The sequence below is a fragment of the Rattus norvegicus genome, chromosome 5, assembly GCF_021556685.1.
Source record: "Rattus norvegicus strain SHRSP/BbbUtx chromosome 5, alternate assembly SHRSP_T2T, whole genome shotgun sequence".
NCBI lineage: Eukaryota > Metazoa > Chordata > Mammalia > Rodentia > Muridae > Rattus > Rattus norvegicus.
In genome coordinates, this window is record NC_141538.1 from 33226582 (window position 1) to 33238586 (window position 12005).

Here is a 12005-nt window from a genome sequence, read left to right on the forward strand (position 1 = left end):
TCCAAATGCAAGGGCACCTACATACATAAAAGAAACTTTACTAAAGCTCAAAACACACATTGCACCTCACACAATAATAGTAGGAGATTTCAACACCCCACTCTCATCAATGGACAGATCATGGAAACAGAAATTAAACAGAGACATAGACTAAGAGAAGTCATGAGCCAAATGGACTTAACGGATATTTATAGAACATTCTATCCTAAAGCAAAAGGATATACCTTCTTGTCAACACCTCATGATACTTTCTCCAATATTGACCATATAATGGGGCAAAAAACAGGCCTCAACAGATACAGAAAGATAGAAATAATCCCATGCATCCTATGAGATCACCACGGGCTAAAGCTGGTCTTCAATAACAATAAGGAAAGAACGCAAACATGTACATGGAAGTTGAACAATGCTCTACTCAATGATAACCTGGTCAAGGAAGAAATAAAGAAATTACAGACTTCTTAGAATTTAATGACAATGACAATTTAATTCAATGACAACATACCCAAACTTATGGGACACAATAAAAGCTGTGCAAAGAGGAAAACTCATAGCGCTGAGTGCCTGCAGAAATAAACAGGAGAGAGCATATGTCAGCAGCTTGACAGCACACCTAAAAGCTCTAGAACAAAAAGAAGCAAATACACCCAGGAGGAGTAGAAGGCAGGAAATAATCAAACTCAGGGCTGAAATCAACCAAGTAGAAACAAAAAGGACCATAGAAAGAATCAACAGAACCAAAAGTTGGTTCTTTGAGAAAATCAACAAGATAGATAAACCCTTAGCCAGACTAACGAGAGGACACAGAGAGTGCGTCCAAATTAACAAAATCAGAAATAAAAAGGGAGACATAACTACAGATTCAGAGGAAATTCGAAAAATCATCAGATCTTACTATAAAAGCCTATATTCAACAAAACTTGAAAATCTGGATGAAATGGACAATTTCTAGACAGATACCAGGTACCGAAGTTAAATTAGGAACAAATAAACCATTTAAACAACTCCATAACACCTAAAGAAATAGAAGCAGTCATTAAAAGTCATCCAACCAGCAAGAGCCCAGGTCCAGATACTTCAGTGCAGAATTCTATCAGACCTTCATAGAAGGCCTCATACCAATATTATCCAAACTATTCCACAAAATTGAAATAGATGGAGTGCCACCTAATTCCTTCTATGAAGCTACAATTAGTCTTATACCTAAACCACACAAAGACCCAACAAAGAAAGAGAACTTCAGACCAATTTCCCTTATGAATATTGATGTAAAAACACTTGATAAAATTCTGGCAAACCGAATCTAAGAACACATGAAAACAATCATCCATCACGATCAAGTAGGCTTCATCCTAAGCATGTAGGGATGGTTTAATATATGGAAAACCATCAACGTAATCCACTATATAAACAAACTGAAAGATAAAAAACCACGTGATCATTTCATTGCATGCTGAGAAAGAATTTGACAAAATTCAACACACCTTCATGATAAAAGTCCTGGAAATACCAGGAATTCAAGGCCCATACTAAACATAGTAAAAGCCATATACAGCAAACCAGTAGCTAATATTAAAATAAATGGAGAGAAACTCGAAGCAATCCCACTAAAATCAGGGACTAGACAAGGTTGCCCACTCTCTCCCTACTTATTAAATATAGTTCTTGAAGTTCTAGCCAGAGCAATCAGACAACAAAAGGAGATCAAAGGGATACAGATTGGAAAGGAAGAAATCAAAATATCATTGTTTGCAGATGCTATGATATTATATTTAAGTGATCCCAAAAGTTCCACCAGAGAACTACTAAACCTGATAAACATCTTCAGCAAAGTGGCTTGGTATAAAATTAATTCAAATAAATGAGTAGCCTTCCTCTACACAAAAGAGAAACAAGCTGAAAAAGAAATTAGGGGAACGACACCCTTCATAACAGTCCCAAATAATATAAAATACCTCGGTGTGACTTTAACCAAGCAAGTGAAAGATCTGTACAATAAGAACTTCAAGCCTCTGAAGAAAGAAACTGAAGAAGATCTCAGAAGATGGAAAGCTCTCCCATGCTCATGGATTGGCAGGATTAACATAGTAAAAATGGCCATTTTACCAAAAGTGATCTACAGATTCGATGCAATAGCATCAAAATTTCAATCCAATTCTTCATAGAGTTAGACAGAACAATTTGCAAATTCATCTGGACTAACAAAAAAACCGAGGATAGCTAAAACTGTCCTCAATGATAAAAGGACTTCCAGGGGAATCACTATCCCTGAACTCAAGCAGTATTACAGAGCAATAGTGATAAAAAAAAACTGTATGGTATTGGTACAGAGACAGACAGATAACCCAGAAATGAATCCACATACCTATGGACACTTGATTTTTGACAAAGGAGCCAAAACCTTCCAATGGAAAAAAGGTATCATTTTCAGCAAATGGTGCCGGTTCAACTGGAGGTCAGCACGTAGAAGAATGCAGATTGACCCATGCTTATCACCCTGTACAAAGCTTAAGTCCAAGTGGATCAAGAACCTCCACATCAAACCAGATACACTCAAACCAATAGAAGAAAAAGTGAGGAAGAGTCTCAAACACATGGGTACTGGAGAAAATTTCCTGAACAAAACACCAATGGCTTATGCTCTAAGATCAAGAATCGACAAATGGGATCTCATAAAACTGCAAAGCTTCTGTAAGGCAAAGGACACTGTCCTTAGGACAAAACAACAACCAATAGATTGAGAAAAGATCTTTGTTAATCCTACAACTGATAGAGGGCTCATATCCAAAATATACAAAGAACTCACAAAGTTAGACTGCAGGGAGACAAATAACCCTATTAAAAATGGGGTTCAGAGCTACACAAAGAAATCACAGCTGGGGAATATCGAATGGCTGAGAAGCACCTAAAGAAATGTTCAACATCTTTAGTCATAAGGGAAATGCAAATCAAAACAACCCTGAGATTCTACCTCACACCAGTCAGAATGGCTAAAATCAAAAACTCCGGCAACCTGAGGATCCAGCTATACCTCTCTTGGGCATATACCCAAAAGATGCCCCAACATATAAAAAAGACACGTGCTCCACTATGTTCATTGCAGCCTTATTTATAATAGCCAGAAGCTGGAAAGAACCCAGATGCCCTTCAACAGAGGAATGGATACAGAAAATGTGGTACATCTACACAATGGAATATTACTCAGCTATCAAAAACAACGACTTTATGAAATTCGTAGGCAAATGGCTGGAACTGGAAAATATCATCCTGAGTGAGCTAACCCAATCACAGAAAGACATACATGGTATGCACTCATTGATAAGTGGCTATTAGCCCAAATGCTCAAATTACCCTAGATACACAGAACACATGAATTCAAAAAGGATGACCAAAATGTGAATGCTTCACACCTTCTTTAAAAGGGGAACAAAAATACCCTTGGGAGGGAATAGAGAGGCAAAGTTTAGAACAGAGGCTAAAGGAACACCCATTCAGAGCCTGCCCCACATGTGGCCCATACATATACAGCCACCAAAGTAGATCAGATGGATAAAACAAAGAAGTGCAGGCTGACAGGAACCGGATGTAGATCTCTCCTGAGAGACACAGCCAGAACATGGCAAATACATAGGCAAATGCCAGCAGCAAACCACTGAACTGAGAATGGGACCCCCGTTGAAGGAATCAGAGAAAGGACTGACAGAGCTTGAAGGGGCTCGAGACCCCATATGAACAACAATGCCAAGCAACCAGAGCTTCCAGGGACTAAGCTACTACCCAAAGACTATACATGGACTGACCCTGGACTCTGACCTCATAGGTAGCAATGAATATCCTAGTAAGGGCACCAGTGGAAGGGGAAGCCCTTGGTCCTGCCAAGGCTGGACCCCCAGTGATTGGGATTCTTGGGGGGAGGGTGATAATGGGAGAAGGATGGGAAGGGGAACACCCATATAGAAGGGGAGTTGGAGGGGTTAGGGGATGTTGGCCTGGAAACTGGGAAAGATAATAACAATGAAATGTAAATCAGAAATATCCAATTCAATAAAGATGAAAAAAAGAAAAAAAAAGATAAGATGGGGGTTCGGGTCTATATATCAATTAGTAGGAGGCATGCCCAACATAAACACAGCTTTAGGTCCCATGCCCAGCATTGAATGACCTACTGAGTGTTATGGTACATGAGTGTGTTTCAGCCCTCAGGTGGAAGAAAGAGGGGAATCAGAAATTCAAGCCCTGCCCCAGCTACACAATTGAGTCGCCCCCACCCCAGAGAGAGAGGCAGGATGGAACCCTGCTTCTGAGGCTGGTGGTCGGTAAGAATAGAGTTGCATCTGGTGGGAAGAGAAAAGTTAGAAGAGTCAGGAATTGCTCCATTGGACTCAGAATGGGGAGTCAGTTAACATCGGCAACTGTGCTCTGACCTGAGAGTAGTTAGGGTAAGAGATGTGCGTAATCTGAAAGAGGGCAGCGTTCAGAGAGAAGGGACCAAGTAAAATAAAGGAGACTTTAGGGTCCTTAGTACCGGTTACTGAGTCTGGCACATGCTTTTTGTCTCCTTTATTGACCACTGAGTCTCACTCAAGTCCTTTCTCCTGTACCATAACTGCTAACTGGTAAATTCATCACAGGTTCTCAGGCCAGGATTAAATCTTGGAGCCCTCCTTCTCCCACCATGAGATATTCCAACAATCTGTAAGAGTCCCTCTGGAGAAAGGACAATGGCCCAGGGTACATGTAGTCTCTCCACCATCACAGCTTTCTTCTGGCTTTGGCCACACAGAGTGGGCTTTATCCAACAAACCATATACACAAGCTGTTATGAGGAAAAGGAGCCTGAGGGATCAGGAAAACCTCAGAGCCTATGTATGCTCACTCAGGTTGTGTTTTTACACACACACACACACACACACACACACACACACTAACACACACACACACACAGAGAGAGAGAGAGAGAGAGAGAGACAGAGACAAAGACAGAGACAGAGACAGAGACAGAGACAGAGACAGAGACAAAGACAGAGACAGAGACAGATTAGCACAGACTGAATCCTGGCTCATGTTGGAATCTGTCTTAGCAATGCTAGAATTGGAGGCAACAAAGCAATGGTTCTGAGCCACAAAGTCTGTACCTTATGTGGCTATAGAGTACAATATTTATCCCTCTGGGCTTCATAAGATTAGAAACAATTTGTCTAACACACTTAGTTTGTGATAGCACTAAAATGTGTCACTAACAATCAGAAGAAAGCAAACCAGGATAAGCAAACAAAAAAGTGCCTGCAGGCAAATAAAAAGACAGTGTATCTCCAAGGCTGTTTCTCCCTGTTCTGACCTTTGTTGTGTTGGCTTCATCTTCAAGGCTGAGGGTCCCTGGAAGCCATCTCTGTGTATTATCCTTACTGTCATCAGTCCCAGCATGAGGGGAGTCATCTTTTCATGAGGTCCACACATGTAGCAGTTCCCAGGCTAACTTACTGAACCACATAGTTATTTTTATTGTCTTTACTATGTAAAAATGATAAATGACTACTCTGCCATGTTGTAAACCCCTGCCCCTGTGTGTAGAGGGCAGCTCTTTTCCTGAACTAGACGTTGTCCAGAAGTGTGGCAATGTGCCAGTCACCACGTCTTGAACCATAATTAATATAAGCCAAATGTAGCATAATTGTAAGTGGGCCCAGTGCCCCCCAACATTACATAATGTACCTGTGTCAACAGCAGGAAAGAGAGAGAGAGTAAGGAAAGAAATGGAAAGAGACAGAGAAAGAGATAAAGAGAGAGAGACATACAAGAGGGGGAGGAAGGGGAGGGGAGGGAGGGAAAAGGGAAGAGGAAGGGAGGGGAGGGGAGGAGAAAGGAGAGGAGAGACAGACAGACAGAGAGAGCACACAGGCAGTGAATCTAGTCCTGGATACCACCTTTAGAAAAACATGATATTAATAGAGATGATACCCAGATGCCACCATTTTTAAACTCTCAGCACTCTCCATGTGGTTCCAATTGTCCTGCAAAGGAGAGTGTCTACTCTACATACGATCAGGCTTCTGATGAAAATGGAATTTATCACTAAAGCCAGAAGTAATATCTCACTTAACCTTCATGTACTGAAAACGCAATAAGCTTTCTTTCCCTAAGCAAAAGTGAGTTACAGGTACTAAAAGCACCAAGAATGGAGCCTTGCTGGCAGATGTGGAAATGACATTTATATAGTAAAGGCTGCAAAAGCGATTATACTTGGTCCTCAACTTAGTACAATTACCACAAATTGTGTCACATTTTTGATACCTACCAAGGAAGGCCCTGGGTCTTTCATGCATATAGTCTTAAACATTTTAGGAAGAACTGCCTTCGTAGTGGTCCTTTAGTAACTGGATCATCATTCTTTTACACTGAAGAAAAACGAAGTCAGAAGTTCTAAATGGAATCTGGAGCTATCATTTGGGAGTAAGACATGGGATGTGGGAAAGGGTGGAGAGGGAGAAGCAGACAAAGTATCACTAGATCTTCTGTGGTGGATCCTCTCTGTAGATTGTTGAAGAGAACATAGACACTATGCTTGAGACTTCCTTGGGAGTACCTGGCTGCCATTATTCATGGAGAAGGGTTTCTAGCAGGAAGACAGCACAATCCAGGAAGCCGAGTTACAAATGTATAACCAATGATAGAATGCTATGTCCCTGTGCCTGAGGCATGTTGGGGAGAATCTCCAGATGAGTTATTAATCTTTCTAGTATAAAGAGGATCCGGGAATTTCTATTTTTCATTCTCCATGCAACTCAACTCTTCTTGGGAGTGCAATAAAGCTAGGCTTCCATATGTAGACCTTAGTACCAGTGCTGCCATCCAGTCTCCATAATTGTTGGGACTATTCATCTTTCTTCTGCCATCCAAAACATTCTGGTTCAAACATCAGGTGCCTCTATGGCAGCTTCAGGTTTTCGTGGTTGGGGACAAAAACTCTAGGTACAAGCTAAGCACTCCCACATCCCTTCTCATTAGCTGTGGCTCTTACGGGCTAAGTGACGCACTCTGAGTTTGCTTCTTCTCTTGTGCTTGACTTTCCATGTCGCAAACAGTCAGGCCATATCAGCCATGCAGGCTAGAATGTGAGCAACACGGTGTGCAGACCAGTATTCCACCTGCTGCCTTGCCAGTCACGTGGGTAACAATTCCAGTAGCTTGCAGTCACTACAGGCATCTATAAAGGCATCATCTATAAAGGCATTTGGTAGCAATAAATAACCTATATACGTGTTGATATAATAATACAACTCAACCTATAACAGGCTTTCGTAGCATCCATTAATGAATATTGCTTTTAACGAATAGTTCTTGCCTGGTAACAGTAATAAGTAATGAAAGCTCCTGAATTTAGAAACTACTTTATACCTACAAGTAGTTTCTAGAAAATATCTTACTGTGGTGAGATAAGGGAATAAAGTTTATTTTGTTTTTTGTTCTTTGAAATGAATACATCAATGTTTAGTTTTACACTGGTGAGAGGCAATTCACCCTTAAGAAATCAGAGAAAACCTGTGGGATCTCTCCTTGCCTTTTTAAAGATAAGTGACAAAAAATGTATAGGATAAAGAAGGCATGATCAATAAAAGAATATATTGGACTAATTCCCAAGCCTGCAGGTTCCAACGATAGAGTTTAAGAACCTAAGGCTTAATATAATGCCCCTATGAATGTTTTACTTAAGGGTAGGGTATTTATAAAAGGGAGGATTTCCATATTCTCTATCCTTTTAAGAGAAGGCATTTGAATTTTTCTATGCGCTATCCATCTTGTTAGTGCTGGTTGGACAAAAAATTAACATTATTTGACACTCCAGGGCAGGCATCACACCCAGGGATGGTCAGCCAATACAATTGGACTTAGCGGGTTGAAAAGTGAGCGAAAAGGAAGGAGGAAGGAAGGAAGGAAGGAAGGAAGGAAGGAAGGAAGGAAGGAAGGAAGGAAGAGATGGAGGGAGGGAGGGGGGAGGGAGGGAGGGAGGGCAGAGAGAAAGAGCTGGAGACAGAGAAAGAGAGAGAGCATGAAGTTGGGGAACAGGTATCTGGGAAAAGTTTGGAGGAGAGAATGGACGTGATTGAAATACACTGCATGAGTTCTCAAAGAATTAACAAAAAAAACATTGTTTTGAAAAAGAAAAATTAAATAATCAACATTTCTTGAGACAAAGACAACAGTCTTTAAGAGATCTGTGTAAAAGGATACAAGAAAGGGAAGGGAGAAGAACCCAGTTACTCCCATTTTATGCCCTTTCCCTATCAGTATATTTCTTTTTAAGAAATATTTATTTTTCTTATATTTATTTTTAAGCCATAAGATTTAAATTGAATTCAACATCTTTCCTACAGTGTCAGCACGCCACAGTAGGACAACCATTGACTTAGGGAATGCCTTAAATCTTTCCATATTTACTTAAAATGTACTCCCCTGTGCTAGGCAATATACTGGTTGGTAAAACACAAAGAGAAGATTGTCTTTGTTTTCAGAGTCTACAGACTGTGGAAAGAATTATATCAGAGGTTTACAATACCGTGTATTAAGTAGAGCCTATCACAGAGATATGTAGAAAGGACAAAGGGAGGAGAAGGAGAAGGAAAACACTCCTCCTCCCAAGAGACTAAGAGGGATTCTCAGAGGAGAGAGCTCTTTTAGTGTTGCTGTAGACTGTGAGGTCCAGAAAATTAACCATTTAATAAGATATTCTGAGTGAGTAAATTTTTTTTTATTTTAGCAGAAATAGAAAGAAGAGCATTAAAAAGTATGCACAGGGAAGCAATATGGTCATATTATTATTGTTGTTGTTGTTGTTGTTATCATTATTATTGCAATGGCAGCAGTGTGACATAAGATCTACAGGAAGCAGAAGAGACAATGGAGCACCACAGAAAATGATTTAAGTAATTTAGCCCACTAAAGAGGAGCAAGGACACGAAGCAAGACTATTTGGCTGAAAAGATAATGTTATGACTAAAGACGCTCCATTTATGCTAGGCCTCCATCTTGCTACCTACCAGTTGTTTGTCTCTGACTCGAGTTCCTGAAAGATAAGTTCCCAGTAACCCTGACTTAGTGGCACCCACGGAAAAATGTACAGCCATAACTATCTACTTGTTACATATAACTAACTGCTTTCTTTTTTGCTTCTGTAACTTGCTTACACAGATACCCAGAGGTTGTTTTGTGTTGCCTCAACCACATAACTTGGCAGAGAAGAACAGGTTTTGTATGCTTGCATAGACACTGAAGGTCTTCATGTGGTTTTTCCCCTTTTGAAAGTCTTCTACATACCCCTCCTTGGTGGCAATCTCAAAATTGGCTCAAAGAATGTTCATCCTGCTAGCAGTTAATCAATCAATAAATCCTTTAATTATAGTTGGACTTAGTCTGTGGTATTTTCCCAGAAGTCACAAACTCTATCGCAATATCTAGAGGACTGAGACAAAAACCTGATGACTTACAGTAGAAGGGGAAGATGGGAGAAATGGGGGGAACGCGGAACGTTCAGAATACCAAACAGGAGTTCCTCTGAAAGAAGGCTGGGTGCAAAAGCAAGCAGGGTACTCTGGAACCAGGTTACTTGCGGTCAAACGTTCTTGAATACTTATCTTCTGTGTGGCTTCAGGCAAGTTGCTTATGCTCTCTGACTTTCTTTTTGGTGTAGATGCCAAGAGATCTCTTGGCAACATTGTACGTTTGTTCCTAAAACTTCCTATTGTTACTATTCACTGTAAATATGGTTAGGATGGTGACGTTATCTAGTGTGCCGGTCTTAGAAGACCAAATGTTCCCTTTGTTTTGATTTTGGACCGTCCATTGTGATACGGTGCACTCTGGCGTCTGCTGCGCTTGAGAACAGTCTAGGTTGGTGTGGATTAATAGACGGCTCTCCGATCGGGAGGAAAGCATCCTTAGCAGAGTGATAGTGGTCAGATCCTTCATGCAGATGATACTGTCTACAGCACTTTTAAGGATGGGGCTAAGGTTGGAGTGTTTAAGCTAGGAATGTCTGATAAAAGGTCCTACGATGTCTGATAGGAAGCAGAGGTGGCAAAATCTACCCAGGTTCATTAGGAGAGAAGGCTAAATACGAGGATGGAAAAACAGAAGGATCTATAAGAACAGCCCAGAGAAATGCGACATAGGAGTCAGGCATATATAAAATTAAGTGACACAAGGCTAGAGAGAGGGCTCAGCGGTTAAGAGCACTGACTTCTTTCTCTTCCAGAGGTCCTGAGTTCAAATCCCAGCAACCACATGGTGGCTCACAACCATCTGTAATGGGATCCTATGCCCTCTTCTGGTGTGTCTGAAGACAGCTACAGTGTACACACATACATAAAATAAATAATAAATCTTTTTAAGAAATGTATAACACCTATCTCATAGTTATCATTCAGGATACTTTTCGTTTTCTTGATTTTAAATTTATTTCTAGAGACAGAAAGGAAGAGTGATTTCTAGGTAGAACCGTATTCATTTTCAGGACATATAGGTTAAAAGAATTTGAATTCAGAGCATTATTTCTCGTATCAGTAGATTAAAAGGATCTGTTCCTATTGTTTGCACTATGGTAGAAGAGTAAGCTTTACTCCTTTTTTCTTCGAAGTTCCCTCAATACCAGGGCTGGTAACAAGCATCAACATCCAAGAGAGTCTCTGTCTGCTTGTTCCCCTTTCTGGGACAGCTTTTTCTGTCACTTCTCCTTTGACTCTAAAACCTCAGAGACGAAACTTGAATATAGACCTCATTTGCAGAGACAGACAGTCGACTTGTCCAAAATGTCTCCTATTACAAATAACATTAGTATTACAGAAAGCCTGATGATTTTGGCAGTATAGAGAATAAAATGAAAATGTTGAGCATGTTGGCTTTGGACTCAAGGCCTGACTCCTCCACCTCTCAGGTATGAGGGCCTGAGAAACTTACTGGTTTTAAGCCTCCTGTGGAAAGGGTAATGTTAACTCCGGATTCTTTTAAATAGTGGGCCCCTTACAATGCATATTTTACCTTTGAAGTCTTTTAAATAAAAGAGATTGAAAAATAATGAGAAATGCATATTTTAAAAGGCTCTTTGCAAGAATCAACCTTTTCTCATGACAGGAAAAACACCAACATTCTTCCTGGCAGTCTAACTGTCCATGTACAGAGCACGTGACCTGATCCAAACTTCTCATGGAACGAGGCTGAGTAAGCTCCGTGCTTGTCCTCAGCTTATCAATGTACTTGTTCCTAATCAATGTAATGCCTGATCATTAAACAAAGTCTCTCAAAAGCTAAACCAAACTAACTACCAAAGGCTTTTAAGCCTTATCCAAATGATGAGCCTAGGGGACTGAATCACATTTCCAAATGTTCTTGGTGGCTGGGTGCTTTTCAAACATAAAAAGACAACTTCTGCTAACATCCTAATTACTCCACTTTTATTTTATATTAAATAACAGCAAGATAAATTTATGGGATATGGTGAAACTAAACATCTGGGGAGAGACAACTTGTTTAAGACCATGAGCTAAATTTTCAAGTGATATAGGGGTGTTTCGTGGGGAATTTAAAATCAAATAAAAGGAAGGCTGGAAATGCTCTGACCTGCTATCACCTTTCCATTTGTTAAAGACTACTATACTTTGCTATTGGCAAAGCAGTCATTAAAAATGCAGCACAGAGCTAAGCAGTAAAACTGGATTCCATAAAGTATGATAGTACTGTGGATCTTAAACCCCCTGTGCAGATGTTCCTAATCAGGCGGAAAACACAAACACACAAACCAGCTTGTTCCAGCTACAGAATAATTTCATTAAAAGCACACTTATAATTGAACAGAATAAATAATAGTTAAAGCCAGGGAGGTAGTAAGACTGCATGGAAATATAATCACTTGGAGTCTGCCAAGAAAGCTGTTTCAAAGTTTTAAAGCTTGGAAGTTGAGAAATCGGTTCCTTTTCTGGCTACAGGTAGAACATTATTACCTGACTTAGCCAAAA

The 12005-nt window shown here is 40.3% G+C and overlaps 1 protein-coding gene across 12 annotated transcripts in view; it reads right to left on the reverse strand.

Annotated features, from left to right (window-relative positions):
• Positions 1–12005, reverse strand: part of Slc26a7 (solute carrier family 26 member 7) — a 138013-nt gene that overhangs the window by 124566 nt on the left and 1442 nt on the right.